Genomic DNA, 18788 nt, shown 5'->3' on the forward strand with positions numbered 1-18788 from the left:
GGAGTGACATTTAAGATAAGACATGAAAGAGGAGAAGGAGCCACCTCTGGGAAGAAGGGAATAGGGTGTTCCAGTCAGAGGGAACAGCACGTACAAAGGCTTGTAGGCGAGAAAATCCTGGCCTCTTCGAGGCACAGAAAGGTGGTCAGTGTGGCTGGAACACTGATCAAGGGACAGAATAAATGCAAAGGTCAGACAGGTGGCAGGGGGCATGATAAGGAGTTTGAATCTTAGGCCAGTTGTAACTGGACTAAGTTGTAACTCAGTTGTAACTGAAATGTTTTAAACAGGAGGGTAACACGGTCAAATCGGTGTTGTTAAAAGATGACTGTGACCGTGGTTCACAGAGGTGGCACTAGCCGTGGCACTGGGGACAGAACCGATGTGGGGCTATAGAAAGGAGGTTTCTGACACTCTGTCTAGTTTAGCACCTGGCCCATGCTAAATGTCCCAAAAATAAATAACAGAAGTAATGGATAAGTGAGCTGACAACCTTTGAAGCTGGAAGGGGCCGTCGCAAATCAGTCTCAGAGTAATTAGTCTGGCAAATGCGTTTTAGACTAGAGAGAATCTATGTGGGGAGAACGTTAGTCATAGACCCTGAATATCCGGACCACTCAAAAACATTCTACAGTTGACTATGCCTTCCAAAATGTAGAATCAAGCTTTATAGGCTTTGCATATTCCAAAACAGCATAGCAGAGTAGGAATCTTATTTATATGCAAAAAGGATTAAATGTCTCTATGTAAGCTGTTCCTGGAGTTTAATAAGAGTCTTTGTTTGTTTATCTTGTGTCTGGCCAACTGTGTGTGTGTGTGTGAGTGTGTGTGTGTGTAATATATGTGTTTAGAGATGCTGAAGACTGATGGTCAATCAAGAGAAACCCACACTGACAATGTTAAGAGCTGGGAAGTGAGCCAGTTTGCAATCACTATAGGAACTGCTTGAGCTGAGTTCCTTGTCGCCACTCTGGTAATAAGCATTCCTCAAAGGATGCCACTTTGCATAGTTTAGTCCTCTCTGATGCAAAATATGTCACTTCTGAAATCAGGCTGAATTGTTTTAAAAAGAAGTGTCAATAAAATTAAGCTCAACCTATTCACTGATTACAAGAACAATAAAAATATGCTGTAAAAAGTCCACCAGAAATAAATGAAAGGAAATACACTTTGAGAAATTAAGCTCTGAATCTGATCTTCACTATATATTTTTTTTTCATATACTTTTCATGGAATCATATAAGAGGGGGAAAAGGGCTGACAAATTCATCAATTCATGGTAGGAATTTTTCTTCAGAAGTAATGAAGAAGAGAAAGATATTTTCTTGGAGTAAAGTGGAACTTTTCAAAAATATATAATATTATAAAAAGCCAAATGAACAAACTTCCTAGATAAATTCACATTTTCTTACTTAGGAAATGTTTTCACAGAACAATGAAACTCTAGGCATAGTCATATCAATTTATTATTTCTAGTTCCTATGGAAACACGCATTCAACTTAATGTCCTTAAAGAGGACAACCAGCATGGACACAAGTGCAAAGCAAATAAACTTAGGGAGAAATCATGTAATTTTTATCTCTAAGAAAATAAGCTCTGATATATCAGAAACAATCACAAAGAAGGGTCCATAAGTCACTGCGAAATGTTCTCTGAAGCTACTAGCCACCAGTGCCATTAGGAAAACAAAAGCAAAAACATAATCCTACACTTTGTAGTCCCACAGGTAGAAATGCCGTATGTAAATAAACACCACACTCAGCAGTAAGAAGGCTGAGAAAAGATTAGGCCAAACTCAAAGAAGAAAGACAGACAGAAAGACTGATTTACATATGAATAGTGCCTTGTTCAAGGCATCTCAGTATTTAAAAATGAATCTCCTAAACAAGGTCATATAAATGAGAGTACAAACAGTTCTTGTTTACAAAGCTGTTAGGCAGAACCCATGACCTCAAGAGAGATAATTCGGTATAAGTATAAATATGTTTAAATCAATCAGTAAATATTTATTGGGACTCTATGCTAAGCACTATGGTAAGGCCTATAAGGGAAAAAAAGAATTTTGATTCATTTGACAAGAATTTATTGTGCATTATGGGTGGGCCACGTACTAAGACAACCATCAGGGAACATAAAATAGATAAGATACTACTCTACCACACCGGAAATTGTTTGCAGTATAATTTATGGGCAACACACACTACTGGAATGGCTTTATAAGATGAAAAATGGACCAAATGAACATAACAGACACGTGTGCTAATAGTTTTCAGAAAAGAGAGATCGTGACAAGTTTTTTGGTGAGAGAGGTTTTCACCAAAGACATGAGTGTTGACCTGGGTTTGAGTTATGGATGAAGGGAAATGGGCAGTGAATATAATTGACAAAGGTGACAGAGAAGGAATTTACAAGGTTGGCCTGGGCACTGGGAAAAAAAACCTGAGGAGGGGAGACAATGATGCAGGGCTAGGTTGGGGTCAGAAAGAGAAATACCCCTTACTAGATAAGGTGTTTTACTCTGGAGTGAAGCAAATGCTCTGGAAATAGAGACAGGTGATGGATGTACAATACCATGATTATTAGGAGAATTTCACCTCACTAAGTTTTTTTAATGTCCATGATGATGATAAAAGTATTGCTATTATTAATTGCAAAATATTGGAAATATCTAAACAATCAACCATGGAGAGACTGGATGTTGGAAATCCATAGGATAACACTGGAAATTCCACTGATTAAATAAATAAATAAATAAATAAACCTGGATATTTTCTAAATATAATTATCACAGGAGAATATTTAATGACACAGAATTAGTTTCATAGTGTATTGTGTAACAAAGCAAATCCTAAACAATTTACCATATCAAATCTATAATAAAAAGAGTGTAATGATATAGTCTGAGTGTTAGAATCATGAATGATTTCAATTTTCCTTTTCCTGATTTTTCATTGCAAATATTTGAAAAGTTAAGATAATTTTTTTTTAAAGATTTTGTTTATTTGACACAGAGAGAGAGATCACAAGTAGGCAGATAGAGGAGGGGAAGCAGGCTCCCCACCAAGCAGAGAGCCCGATGCGGGGCTCGATACCAGGACCCTGAGATCATGACCTGAGCCGAAGGTAGAGGCTTAGCCCACTGAGCCACCCAGGTGCCCCTAAGATAAGTTTTATTAAAAATGTGCTTCCATGTAAAATACAGAATTTTATCAGAGTAGAGTCATTGCAGATCTAGAATTTAGCAAGATTCAGGATCCTTTTCTAGATAGAGCCAGGCATAAAGTAGAAGAACTGCACACAACATGGGAGTTTTAAGTACAACTTACAACATTTGTTGGAATTAAGATGAGCTTCAGGTGACTAGCTTACTCCATAGCACATGTAAATTTTCAAGGATTTTCTTTCTCTTTTTTTTTTTAATCTGATGATATTTTTTCTCCACTCTGCCTGAGAGTGACAACATGAAGACTAGCCTATTTCTACACTGTTTTTCTGTTCTTGAAAGTAGGTTGAATAACACTGACTTCAAAGTAGTCCATGGTCTTTCTCCTTTTCCTTTGGCTTACAATCCTTGTTTTTCTCTGAAGGTGTTGCCACAGAAAGGGCTCTTCCTCTCAAAATACGAAATTCACCAACACTGCTCACTTCTTCCTTTCCTCATTCTTAACAACACCCCTTGAATACGGTTAACTTACGTCACTAGAGTCATCAACTCCAGGTTATTTTCATTTCTTCTCCTTAGTATTATCAAGGTGGGGTAAAAATAAAGGCAATCAGATGAAACTCTTACCCTTACATCAGATTTCCTCCATATTTCATGAAATCCATCAAACAAATGCCCAGATTATATTTCATAGTAAGATGAGCAAAAGCACACCTCTTCAGCTGTAGGCCCCTTTCCTTGTGCATTCATGGATGCCAAAATCAGAACCTACAGTTCGGGAGCTGCACACAGTTGCATCTTGTTTTGAGTTTTTGTTTGCAAACTGTCAGTAAGATCAGAATAAATTGCATGATATGCAGTCCAATATGTATATTCTTGAGCACATCTCAATGTATCCACCAAAAAATATTCATAGCTGCAGGTGTACAAAAAAAAAAGGCAGAATTATGGCTTGATTTGCCTTGATAAGCATGGCAATTTTCTGTACACTTTTCATAAAGTGCTAATCAATTTCAGCTCAAAATAGATTGAAACACCCAACAGATTGCTGCCATAGTCCACAAATGTTTGTCATTCGTAGGATGTGGCAATAATGTGAATTCTAAGGAATAAAACTGCAACTGAACTATACCTTGTAAAAATCCCTTCCATTTGTCTTAATAACCCCTGAAGCAATGCTAGGAATTATTTTGAAATCACACAAGTCTGGATTTTCCATTTCTTTCTTGTTACATCTAAGTATTTCTTGTCACATAGTAATATCTGTAAGTGTGGTTATAGTTGGATTATATTTAGACTCAGTGTAATGATGATATTTAAGAATCAGATATCACATCCATATTGTTTAATATCCTTCTAAAATATAATTACAGACATCACATTCAATTTGGAACTGAATCATTGCAGACTTGTGCAATAAATTACTCTTCGTATCTTTATCTGCTAAATACAGAATAATTTTTTGATAATGTTTTGTCAATATTCTAGTCCTTCCATTAAGGTTATTTCACAAACACTCAGAGGTGTTAATATTCATATTAACACACCTTTCCGAGTAGCAGTGTTCCTGCCATATGAATCATTCATCTGCCTGGGACGTTTTGCCAAACACAAGTGCCAAAACTTTGCTGAGCCCTGTTACACTCCTACAAGGGAGCCTCTGCTCAAAACTGAGCAGATACTTTCTCTTTCTTTAAGTATGAGAACCAAATGGTAATGACATTTAGATCTGGGTACAATATGCTCTCCACGTAAAGTAGGAAATTAAATGAGAATAGATAACATTTCAAATTTTCACACCTTCCTCTTTAAAACTACAAAAGTGAAAATATAATTTGGGTGTGGGGGGATAAAAGCTACACAGTTTGTCCTTAGAGAAAAAGGGTACTTGAAAGTTGTGACTTAAAGCAACTTCTGTGATCACCATCTGCCAAACAATTCGTCACCAAAATCACTGGCAGTAGAGTGTCACAGATTCAGTCTCTGTGGTCAGAAAGCCTGAGTTTTTAAGTTGACTTGGCCATTAAATATGTGATCCTGAACGACTCAACTATATCTGTCTCCCCATCTATATAAAGGGGGTTATGAGTAACTCACAGTAAGTGAGATAATACATGCAAAGTTCTGAGGATTAAATGAGATAATACATACCAAGTTCTTAGCAAAGTAGGTTCCAGTCAATTCTCAGTAAACATTAGCTGTTCATATCAGCAACATCACCATCAACATCATCATCTGAAAGAGTAGTTCTAGTCCCACAGTCTGAGTATGATGGTAACTGTTCTTACCTGCTTTACATCAACTTGTCTTGCCAAAGTTTGTTTCTAAGTCTGGGTCCCCATGACTCACACATATTAACCTATTTTCTGAAAGAGATGATAATGTCTTTGGAAATCCAGTCAGCTCCCCAAGAAATGCTAAAGTTTCAGGTGACTAGCTTACTCCATAGCACATGTAAATTTACCACTCACTAATTACCACCCACTAATCTTGTTAAAATAACGGTGAAAATGGTATGTAAAAAAATGGGAAACACACTTAGAAAGTGTTCTTGACTCTCCTATACAAATAAAAAACTGTCATCTTTTCCTTATTCCAGATCTAGTGTAACAGTAGCTGTATTCATTGATCAGCTGTTCCCATAATGTCACTCTTCTCACTCATTAGTGTCATCTGAATTTAGCTAGACAATCACCTGCACGGAGCCATGTGAGTTTCAAGAGTCACTGAACAAAAAGGTGATGCATTCTGACCCTGAAAAATTGAATCTGATGTTGTTACTAGAGAAGAAATTCATTTATTTACCCAATGAAAAAACAGATTCACACCATTCAGGGAAAACTTACTAATGTACTTAAAATGTAACCACAAAGATACATTTTAAATCTTCTTCAACAATTACAACAGTCAAAAGGAAAACAGCTGACTGCTCTGACTCAAAAGCCATTTAAAATCTCCACACCAAACACCTTCTTTTTCTTTCCTCCCCTTTAGAATAACTCTGTTTGGTAGTTGCTATGGAGCAAATGAAGGCACAAAAGCAGTCAAAGCAGAAGCACATTCAAGAAAATTCAGGTTATTAAATATATATATATATGTATTTTAGACACTGTTTTCCTGAGATCACACAAAGTGCTTTGCCAGTTTCCCCTTGACACTGTATTAAATTTTATGTACTCGTGTTTTTCTTCAAAATGCCAAAACATCAGCAGAAACAACTTCATGTGATAAACTATCGCCTAGTTCACTTTTCCAAAGACAATCTAAATACAAATTATAGATGAAGGTTGCAAACACGGCTTTATAAGCAAATCTGATACAGCTTTTACTCCTTTTCTCCTACAGTTAGAGGCACTTCCTCAAGGGCAATCTTTTGGAACCTTAGCTAGATACAGTTATAATTAAACTTCATTGCATATTTTTCAGAGAGCAAAGCAAGATCACAATATATAAAAAATGCTTTGTATGTAGTAAATATACAACATGCAGTTGTGAATTCATTTGTGTGAATATCCTTCTCATACAGAGAATGTTTTAATATTTGTTTTTAAAAGTGCCTGAACATATCACACAAGATAGCCCTTTTTTAAATCAGTAATTTACTCAAGTAGATGTGCACCCAACCCTAAATTAGCAAGAAAAGCCACTGTATAGAGAAAGAAAACAGAGATTATGTTCATACTCATTACCTTTGTATTGTTATTTCTACCATTATAAAATATACTGTTTTTATTTTATAATTTGTAAGTTCTATCACTGCAATATCATTTATTAATACAGATCATATATATAGGAATATAAGATCAACTTGATTTTCACCAGTGGTGTGGATGTTCAAAAGAGTTTGAAGAACTACACAAAATGGAAAACTCTTCATTCATGGATCAAATTCATGCAGCTATTTTATGTTTTTGAGATCTATCCTCTAATAATTTTATCAAATGTAGCTGTCAGGTGTATTAATAAAGGTTTTCACTGCTTGCTAGTCCCCACAACTAAAGCCGTGTGTGTCTTGAATAGCAGGTTACACATTTCAGCTTCAGGTTTTAGCTCCTATTTTAGTTTTAGTTTCAGTTTTAGTTTAGTTTGGTTTTGGTTTTAGTTCAATGACAGGAAAAATAAAGACCAAGGATGAATATGTGTATATTGTCTTTATAGCTGTACAGATTTCACCCTGAGAAATATAATACACTTATCTTGGGCAAACTCCTAAGCCTCAGTTATTACACACATAAAATGGAGATCATGCCTCATAGACAGAAAAAACTGGCAGGCAGGGTAGGGGCAGGGCAGTCCACAAAAGCCCATACAGGAGGAAGTATTATCATTATTAAAGTTCAAAAATTGTATGTACATAATACAGAAAGCAAGTGTTTGCAATAATGTGGGGATAATGGAACCATGATCCATCGCTGGTAGAGGATGTAAAATGTGGCAGTCTTTATGACAAACAGTCTGGGATTCCTCAAAAGGATTAACCTAGAATTACCACATGACCCAGTAATTCCATGCCCAGGTATATATCCAAAAAAATGGGAACCAGGTACTCAAAAAGAAACTTGTACACCCACATTCTTAGCAGTATTATTCACAATAGTCCAAAGGCTGAAATAATTCAGGGGCCCGAGAGGAATCTATAAACAATTTACAGTATATACATACAATAGAGTATTATTCAACCATAAAAAGGAGTGAAGTTCTGATACATGCTACAACACATAGGAACCTTTAAAACATTATGTTAAGTGAAACAAACCAGTCACAAAAGGACAAATACTGGGTGATTCCACTTGTATGAAATGTCTACAATAGGCAAGTTCAGAGAGACAGAAAGAAGATTAGAAGTTACCAGGGGTTAGAGGGAGGAAGAATTAGAGGGTTACTGCCTAATGGGTATAGAGTTGTTATTGGGGTGTTGAAAAAGTTTGGGAACTAGACCGTTGACTGCACAACACCATGAGTATACTTAATGCCACTGAATTGTACACTTAAAATGATTAAAGTGGTAAATTTATGTTCCATGTATTTTATCACAATAAAAAAATTTTAACAAATAAAAATAAAATTATAATATCCTCTTTAGTATAATTCTTTCTACTCTACTCTCCTCCTCTTTACAATAAAAATTCTTGAAATGGTTGTCTTGGCTCCTAGCCTCCACTTCTGATGTCACTCAGCAACCCACTTCAACCTGCCCTGGGCCCCACAGCACTCCTGGAATGCCGTCCACCAAGCACACCCTGCGGCCAAATCTCCCCCTGACAGTCTATTGACTACCATCTCATTCCAAAACCACCCTGCTCCCTCGGTTTCTTGAAAGGGCCTTCTAGGTTTTCCTGTCCTTCTCTGACCCATCCCTGCTCAGCTTTGCTTTGTGTGCTGTTTTGGGTTTTTTGTTTGTTTGTTTTGTGTTTTGTTGGTTTGCCTATGTTTGGTTGTGGGCTGTTCACCCTCTGTTCATTCTTCCATTCTTTTCCCCTCAGGTTCCCTATTTGGGACCTCTTTTCATCCCATTCCATGGACGACCCTCACTAGGCTTATCCATCCCCTCCCAAGGTTTCAGTGAAGATTGTTGTTTTCCCAAACCCTCTCCTTCCTTTTCTGTCCTTACCTTGGTGAATTGCTCCACCATCACTCAATAGTCCAAGCCATAATGTCATTCTTTTCCCACCCCCACAAATTCAAACACCCACACATACACTCAATATTCTTAAATCTTAGGTCTAGCTTAAAAAAAAAAAAAAAATCCAAATCAATACAGCTTTAATTGCATCTTTAAAACACAAATAAATACTCTGGCTTCTCTTCAGAGTGAATAAATCTTTCACCTTTTAGTAAAATAACACAAATAAGTCTGAAAAATCATCCGATATCTTGCGGTTTCTATAGCTGGGCAACTTAGATCTTATTCACCAGCCTGCTCAACTATTCCTTTTTCAGAAACATATATACCTTCCAAAAAACTTTCTGATATCCTTGTTTTTAAATGCTGTGGCTTGCTGAATCAAAGCAGCTGAGTTTGATACAAGGTCAATGTCATTTCCTTCAAGAATTAAGTCAGTTTTCTTGAGATACCAAACAAGCAACACCTACTCTCATCCGAACCCTGTGGATATATTTTTCACCCAAGAAATTTCTGATTTCAACAAGAGAACCATTCTCCTCAAAAACAATATTGATGGGGAAGTGAGTATGCATAGACCTCATCTTGTAGGGGAAGCCCAGTGTAATGCCATTGATCATGTTCTAAACTTGGCTGCAGATAGGGAGAATAGCAGCCAGATGTTTCCTAGTTCCCCAGCACTTGTCAACCCAGAACATCCTCCTTCCAAGAAGATTGGGTACTACACTCATATGACTAAAGTCCCTTCATAGGGTTCCTCTGAGGTCCTTTCATTGTAACAGTACGTCCCTTCAGAGTGATGCTGATGTTTTCTGGAACGTCAACAATCTGATTGCTGAGAATGGTTTTCAGTCTCACAGTAAATGTGGGAAAGAGCAAGTCTAGCTTTTTAATAGCTCTGGAATTCACTCACTCCTTTCTGTCCTTGCAACCCATGCCAGTTATTTTCCCTACGAGACTGCTACCTTATTAAGTGATGGCCTTGCCTCTCTCGTTCCACTTCAAACTCTTCTTAGTGAATCCAGAATCAAATTTCTGAAGTACCAATCTGTCTATACTACTCTCCTTTATAAAAATCTTGCACAGCTCGTCACTGCCAGAATCGTGCTATGAGGTGGCACATGTCTTCATAATGCAGCCTCACCTTACATGTGGCACACCTCCTCTCCCCCATCCCAAACTCAATGCTCCAAGCACAGTAAACTACTCTCAGTTACTAAGCCATGTTTTCTGAGCCCTACAGGCATGCCACCCAACCTGGACTTAGGACAGTGAAAGAGAAACCATGTACTTCAGGATAACAGACATAAAGAACTATCCTAGCAACGTTGCAATGGAAGCTGTCTCAACCTATAGGTCTCTGCATTTATTGTTTCCTCCATTTTCTCTTTCAACCATTTCACCAATTGAACTAACATTTTTCATTGAACAAAGCTACTGGTTCTTCCACAAACTGTTTCCTGAAGCCTAAAAATAGAAAGACTGAACTCCCAAAACTCTGTATTTTTCCATTACTCTTAATTTACCCCTTTCATAATCTTTATGGTACTTTACTGTAATTTTCTGTTTGTTACTCACCTCCTGCTCCACTGCAAATGACTTTAGATTCCTTGAGGACAAGACTTAACTTACTCATCATCATATATCTCAACCCAGCTCAGTCTCTTACTATAATAGTAAGCTGTCAATAAATACATGAATAAATCAATGTTTCTGGATTATGAATTAATAATCATTAAAAGCAAAACTCTTTTAAATACATATTTGAACACGGTGATTTTAATACTGTAGTTAGCTTTTAATTATCCTACAAATAATAATTTACACTGTGTTTTACCAGTGTTTTCTACCAAAAATAAATAAAATATACAATTTAGGGACAAATGACCTGCCACTGAGCTTTTGGTTTTCTAGGTTTTCTTATGTATCTGCATTTGATTAGTAATCATGTATTATATAATAACCCTGTTAAAGGTACAAGACCAATCCTAGTTATCTACTCTCTAGAAACAATTATAGTTAAAAATAAATAAGCTCCAGTCTAAAAAATTATACTGTCTCCAGTTTCTCTTTATCTCTCTCTCTTTTTTTTGGTGGCAAAATAAACATAATATAAAATTTACTATCTTAACCATTTTCAGCTGTATAGTTTAGAAGGGGTAAATATATTCCTTTTTATGCAACCAATCTCCAGAACTTTTTTATCTCACAAAACTGGAAGTCTATACCCATTAAACAACCCCCCATTTCTCCCTCTCCCCAGATCATGGCACCCACCATTCTACTTTCTGTTTCTATAAATTTGACAACTCGAGATACCTCATATTAGTGGAATCATATGTGCTTGTCTTTTTGTGACTGGCTTATTTAAACTTACCATGTCCTCAAGGTTCATCCATGTTACACCATGTGTCAGAACTTCCTTCCTTTTTAAAGTTGAATAATAGTTCATTGTATGTATATACCATGCCTTGTTTATCCATTTATCCATGGATAGGACATGTGGGTTGCTTCTACCTCTTAGCCACTGTGAATTATGCTATTTTGAACACAGCCACCATTTCTTTTAATAACAGAAAATAAATATACAACCATTAAAAATAGAAGAGTAAAAGTTTACAGAAAAAAGAAGTATCTTTCCATGTGTGTATTTATTGCTTTTTTCTATAGATATTATTTTTAGATGAAATTTTCTTTGTGACTCACACTTTCACTAACAGACATATGTTTAACACAATCCAAACATCATGTCTGTTCTAAAAATGAATATTCATTCACTTTAATGACAAAGTAGCTCTTTTTAGCTACATTTAGAAGGAACTTACTTTGGGAAAAAAAACTTGTCTTCTGATTTCTGGGTATATTTGATTGACATATCATACAATACTTTATTTCATGCATGAATATGTAAATGGCTACCAGCCCTTTGGGGCCACATCTGAGATTTTCCATCTAAAATTGCACAGGCCAGAGACCCCAAGACAGGGAACAAACATAAGTAAAAATGAATAAATTGAGAACACAATTCACAATTATGAAACTTCTGCAATCTGTCTTTACTCACTGCTCTCAGATGCATCATTGTCAGTATCTGACCCCGTTAGGTGCCTGATAAGAGAATTTTGAAGGCCAGCAGATTTTATTTTTAACCTCTCCATATGGGTGACCTTCTAGTTTCAATGTGAGCATCATCTGCAGAGATGATCATCAAATGGCAACTCCTACCCTAAAATGTTTTGGGTAATTTTGTCAACTCAAAAATGATGCTCAGTTAAAGAACAATATGTACAGTGTGATCTCTCTTTTACTTAAAAGTTTGTACATAAATACATTTTAAAGGTCTGCAGGAGTATAGATAAAAATGTCATGAGTAATTTACTGACATTACGACTAAAAGAATTTTTCAAAATGTATGTAATGTTCTGCTTGTACAATGAATAAAAGTTTAAAACTGACTTTTGCTATCAGGATTTTCAGTGAGCTAACTTCTTTTTTAATGTGAAACATATACAACAAATACTATTTCAGAAGGAGGAGCAAGATGGCAGAGAAGTAGGAGATCTAAATTTGGTCTGGTTCCAGCAATTCAGCTACATAGTTATCAAGCCATTCTGAACACCTACAAACTCAACAGGAAATCAAAGAAAAGAGTAACAGCAATTCTATGAACAGAAAAGCAACCAGTTTCTGGAAGGGAGGACATGAAGAGAAGTGAATCCAAGGTGATATTTGAGATAGATTGCAACGGGGAGGAGTCTCTGTCAGCTGGCTACCAGCAAGTGTTAGAGCAGCAGAGCGCAAAATTGGAATGCTTAGAAGTCTGTTCCACTGACCGACTTTGCTCCAGTGGCTCAGAGGGGTATGGAGCCCTCACTGGGACAGTGTGGTCTCAGGACCATCTGTGTCACAGAAAGACCAGGGGTACCTGAGTATGGCAGAGCTCCCAGGTATTGGAATGGGAAATCCAGCTGCAAAGATGAGCAAAGGAGGGCACTGTCAGCTCAGGATTGCCATAAAGCATGATCCCCAGCACAGCTGGACCACTGCTCTTCGAGCAGGGTCCCCACAAGTGGCAGATCCAGAGAGACCCTCCCCTTCCTCCACCAGGAAGAGCAGTGTGGGAGCACGTTTCAGGAATCTGATGGGGTTGGAAATGCCAAATGAGGTTGTGTGCCACAGATAGAAAAGCTCAGAGTACGGCCAGAGACCAGGAAGACAGCAGTGATGGACTGCTTTTCTCTGAGGGCGCACTGAGGAGTGGAACCCTAAGCTCTTGACTCCTGTGGGGCTAGAGATTGAGAGGCTGCCATTTTCATTCTTGACCTCCAGAGTTGTACAGAAAGCTTCAGGGAACAAAAGCTCCTAAGAGGAAACCCAAGCAGATTATATAGCCTGGCCCCTGGCAAAGGTGGTGTAACTCCACCTCAGGAAAAGACATTTGAGAATCACTGCAACAGGCCCCTCACCTAGAAGATCAGCAAAAACATACAGCCAAGACTGAGTTTATCAAACAATGAGAACTCCAAAACTCCAGTGCTAGGGTAAGACAGCAAATGGAATTCGTGGCTTTTTCCACATGATTCTTTAGTCTTTCGAGGTTAAACTTTTTTTTAATTTTCTTTATTTTTATCTTTTTCTTTTTTATCTTTTGAATTTTTCCTTTCCTATTTTAACCATTTTACCTTATCAATACCTTTTTAAAAATCTTTTAATTTTCATTTTTACAGTCATATTCTATCCCTTCATTGTATTTAACCTTTCTCTCTCTCTCTCTCTCTCTCTCTCTATATATATATATATATATGGTTTCCTTTCTTAAAAATTTTGGAATACAGTTGCTTCTAAAAGACCAAAATATATACTAAATCTAGTATATGGCTTTGTTCTAGTCTACCACCTGATCACATTCTTTTCTTTTTTTTTTTTTCTTTCTTTTTTCAACCAACTTCTTATCAATTCCTTTCTTAAAATTTTGTTTTAGGGGCGCCTGGGTGGCTCAGTGGGTTAAGCCGCTGCCTTCGCCTCAGGTCATGATCTCAGAGTCCTGGGATGGAGTCCCACATCGGGCTCTCTGCTCAGCGGGGAGCCTGCTTCTTCCTCTCCCTCTGCCTGCCTCTCTGCCTGCTTGTGATCTCTCTCTGTCAAATAAGTAAATAAAATATTTTTTAAAAAAATTTGTTTTATTTTCATCTTTACAATCATATTCCATCCCTTCATCGAATTTACCTTTATTTTTGTATGTATATATATATATATTTTTTTTCTTTCTTTAAAATTTTGGGAAGCAGTTAATTCTAACAGACTAAAATCCCAAAATCTAGAGTGTGGCACTGTTCTATTCATCAGCCTCTTTATATTCTTTTTTCCTTTCTTTTTTTTTTTCCTTTCTTTTCTCCCCAGTTGTGGGTATCTTCTGATTTGTTTAGCGTATATTTTTCTGGGGTCGTTATTACCCTTTAAGCATTTTATTCTCTCAATCATCTATTCTTCTCTAAACAAAATGACAAAACAGAAAAACTAACCTCAAAAAAAAGAACAAAAGGCAGTACTGACTGCCAGGGACCTAATCAATATAGACATTAGGCAGATGTCAGAAAAGGAGTTCAGAATGATGATTATGAAGATACTAGCTGGGTTTGTAAAAAGCATAGACGATTGGGGCACCTGGGTGGCTCAATAGGTTAAAGCCTCTGCCTTCAGCTCAGGTCATGATCCCAGGGTTCTGGGATCGATCCCCGCATCAGGATCTCTGTTCAGCAGGGAGCCCGCTTCCCTTCCTCTCTCTCTCTACCTACCTCTCTGCCTACTTGTGATCTCTGTCAAATAAGTAAATAAAATCTTAAAAAAAAAAAAAATAAAGAAAAAAGCATAGAAGATACTAGAGAATCTCTTTCTAGAGAAATAAAAAACTAAAATCTAACCAAGTTGAAATCAAAAAAGCTATTAATGAGGTGCAATAAAAAATGAAGGCCCCTACGGCTAGGATAAATGAGGTGGAAGAGAGAATTAGTGATATAGAAGACCAAATGATGGAGAAAAAGAGAGATCAACATCTACTGGATCACAAGGGGAGAACTAAAGAGATAAGTGATACCATAAGATGAAACAGTATAGAATAATTGGGATCCCAGAAGAAGAAAGAGAGAGAGGGGCAGAAGGTATATAGGAGCAAATTATAGCAGAGAACTTCCCTAATTTGGGGATGCAAACAGGCATCAAAATCCAGGAGGCACAGAGAACCCTCCTCAAAATCAATAAAAATAGGTCAACATCCAATCATCCAATAGTAAAACTTACGAATCTCAAAGACAAAGAGAAAATCCTGAAAGCAGCTCTACAATGGTAGCAATATTAGACGAGCAGCAGACCTATCTACAGAGACCTGGCAAGCCAGAAAGGACTGGCATAAAATATTCAGAGCACTAAATGAGAAAAATATGCAGCCAAGAATACTTATATCCAGGTAGATTGTCATTGAAAATAGAAGGGAGAGATAAAAAGTTCCCAGGACAAACAAAAACTAAAAGAATTTGCAAACACCAAATCAGCCCTACAGGAAATATTGAAAGACGTCCTCTAAGCAAAGAGTGAGCCTAAAAGTAACATAGACCAGAAGGAACAGAGACAATATACAGTAACAGTGACCTTAAAGGCAATACAGTTTCACTAAATTCATATCTTTTAATAGTTACCCTGAATTTAAATGGGTTAAATGCCCCAATCAAACACAAAGGGTATCAAAATGGATTTAAAAAAAGACATCAATATGCTGTCTGCAAGAGACTCATTTTAGACCCAAAGACACCTCCAGATTTAAAGTGAGGGGGTGAAAAACCATTTACCATGCTAATGGACATCAAAAGAAAGCTAGGGTAGCAATCTTTATATCAGACAAATTAGATTTTAAACCAAAGATTATAATAAGATATGAGGAAGGACACTATATTATACTTAGAGGGTCTGTCCAACAAGATATAACAATTTTAAGTATCTATGCCCCTAACATAGGAGCAGCCAATTATAAAAGCCAATTAATTACAAAATCAAAGAAACACACTGACAATAATAGAGTAATAGTAGGGGACTTTAACATACCCCCCCCCCCGAATTGGACAGATCATCTAAGCAAAAGTTCAAAAAGGAACTAAGGGCTTTAAAACACACTGGACCAGATGGACACCACAGATATATACAGAACATTCCATCCCAAAGTAGCAGTACACACATTCTTCTCTAGTGCACATGGAACATTCTCCAGATTAGATCACATCCTGGGTCACAAGTCCGGTCTCAGCTGGTACCAAAATACTGGGATCATTCCCTGCATATTTTCAGGCCATAATGCTTTGAACCTAGAACTCAATCACAAGAGGAAAGCTAGAAAGAACTCAAATGTGTGGAGGCTAAAGGGCATCCAACTAAAGAATGAATGGGTCAACCAGGAAATTAAAGAAGAATTAAATAATTCAAGGAAAGAAATGAAAATGAAAACACAACTGTTCAAAATCTTTGAGATGCAACAAAGATGGTCCTAAGAGGACAGTATGTAGCAATATAAGCCTTTCTCAAGAAATAAGAAAGGTCTCAAATACACAACCTAACCCTACACCTAAAGGAGCTGGAAAAAGAACAGCAAATAAAGTCTAAACCCAGCAGGAGAAGACAAATAATAAAGATCAGAGCAAAAATCAATGAAAAAGTAACCAAAAGAACAACAGAACAGATCAACAAAACTAGGAGCTGGTTTTTTGAAAGAATTAATATGATTGATAAACCCCTGGCCAGACCTATCAAAAAGAAAAGAGAAAGGACCCAAATTAATAAAATCATAAATGAAAGAGGAGAGATCACTTCCAATACCAAAGAAATACAAACAATTATAAGAACATATTATGAACAACTCTATGCCAGCAAATTAGACAATCTGGAAGAAATGGATGCATTCCTAGAGACCTATAAACTATCAAAACTCAACCAGGAAGAAATAGAATATCTGAACTGACCCATAACCAGCAAAGAATTTGAAGCAGTCATCAAAAATCTCCCAACAAATAAGAGCCCAGAGCCAGATGGCTTCCCAGGAGAATTCTACCAAATATTTAAAGAAGAATTAATACCTATTTTCCTGAAAATGTTCCATAAATTAGAAATGGAAGGAAAACATCCAAACTCATTTCATAAGGCTAGCACTACCTTGTTCCCAAAACCAGACAAACACCCTATCAAAAAAGAGAATTAGAGACCAATATCCCTCATGAACATGGATGCAAAAATTCTCACCAAAATACTAGCCAACAGGATCCAACAGTACATTAAAATGATCAGTCACCACGACCAAGTAGGATTTATTCTTGGGCTGCAAGGTTGGTTCAACATCTGCAAATCAATCAGTGTGATACAATACATTAATAAAAGAAAGAACAAGAACCATGTGATCCTCTCAATAGATGCAGAGAAAACATTTGACACGGTACAGCATCCTTTCTTGATCAAAGCTCTTCACAATGTAGGGACAGAAGGGTACATACCTTAATATCATCAAAGCCATCTATGAAAAATGCACAGCAACTATCATTCCTCCTTATACCATGCACAAAAATAGACTCAAAATGGTTGGAAAAAACCTCAATATGAAACAGGAATCCATCAAAATCCTTGAGGAGAACAAAGGCAGCCACTTCTTTGACCTCAGCCACGGGAACTTCTTCATAGAAACATTGCCAAAGGGCAAGGGAAGCAAGGGCAAAAATCAACTATTGGGACTTCATCAAGATAAAGAGCTTTTGCACAGCAAAGGAAACAGTCAACAAAACCAAAAGACAACTGAAAGAATGGGAGAAGATATCTGCAAATGACTTATTAGATAAAGGGCTAGTATCCAAAATCTATAAAGAACTTATCCAACTCAACATCCAAAGAATAATCCAATCAAGAAATGCACATTAGACATGAATGGACATTTCTTGAAAGAAGACATTCAAATGGCCAACAGACACATGAAAAAGTGCTCAATATCATTCAGTATCAGGGAAATACAAATCAAAACCACAGTGAGATACCACCTCAAACTAATAAAAATGGCTAAAATTAGTAAGTCAGGAAACAACAGTTGTTGGCGAGGATGCAGAGAAAGGGGAAACGTCCTACAATGTTGGTGGGAATGCAAGCTGGAGCAGCCACTCTGGAAAACAGTATGGAGTTTCCTCAAAAGTTGAAAATCAAGCTATCCTACGACCCAGCAATTGCACTACTGGGTATCTACCCCAAAAATACACATGTAGTGATGTGAAGAGGCACATGCACTCCAATGTTTATAGCAGCAATGTCCACAACAGCCAAACTATGGAAAGAGCCTGGATGTCCATCCTCAGATGAATGCATAAAGAAGATACAGTGAGTATATATACACAATGGAATATTAGGCAGCCATAAAAAATGAAATCTTGCCATTTGCAATGACATGGATGGAACTAGAGGGTATTATGCTAGCGAAATAAGTCAATCCGAGAGGGACAATTATCATATAACCTCGCTGATTTGAGGAATTTGAGAAACAAGACAGAGGATCACAGGGGAAGGCACGGAAAAATGAAACAAGGTGAAACAAGAGGAAGACAAACCTTAAGAGACTCTTGGTCTCAGGAAACAAACTGAGGGTTGTTGGTGTAGAGGGGCATGGGAAGGATGGGGTGGGTGGGTGATGGACATGGGGAGGGTAAGTGCTATGGTGAGTGTTGTGAATTGTTTAAGACTGATGAGTCACGGGGCGCCTGGGTGGCTCAGTGGGTTAAAGCCTCTGCCTTCGGCTCAGGTCATGATTCCAGGGTCCTGGGATCCAGCCCCACATCGGGCTCTCTGCTCAGCAGGGAGCCTGTTTCCTCCTCTCTCTCTCTCTCTGCCTGCTTCTCTGCCTACTTGTGATCTCTGTCTGTCAAATAAATAAATAAAATCTTTAAAAAAAAAAAAAAAAGACTGATGAGTCACTGGCCTGTACCCCTGAA

At 37.3% G+C, this 18788-nt stretch overlaps 1 protein-coding gene and 1 pseudogene across 2 annotated transcripts in view; both read right to left on the reverse strand.

Annotated features, from left to right (window-relative positions):
* Window positions 1-18788, reverse strand: part of PRKD1 (protein kinase D1) — a 332420-nt gene that overhangs the window by 264741 nt on the left and 48891 nt on the right. The window lies entirely within an intron of this gene.
* Window positions 9070-18788, reverse strand: part of LOC132029182 (large ribosomal subunit protein uL6-like) — a 17587-nt pseudogene continuing 7868 nt past the window's right edge.

The sequence above is a fragment of the Mustela nigripes genome, chromosome 13 (assembly GCF_022355385.1).
Source record: "Mustela nigripes isolate SB6536 chromosome 13, MUSNIG.SB6536, whole genome shotgun sequence".
NCBI classification, from domain to species: Eukaryota; Metazoa; Chordata; class Mammalia; order Carnivora; family Mustelidae; genus Mustela; species Mustela nigripes.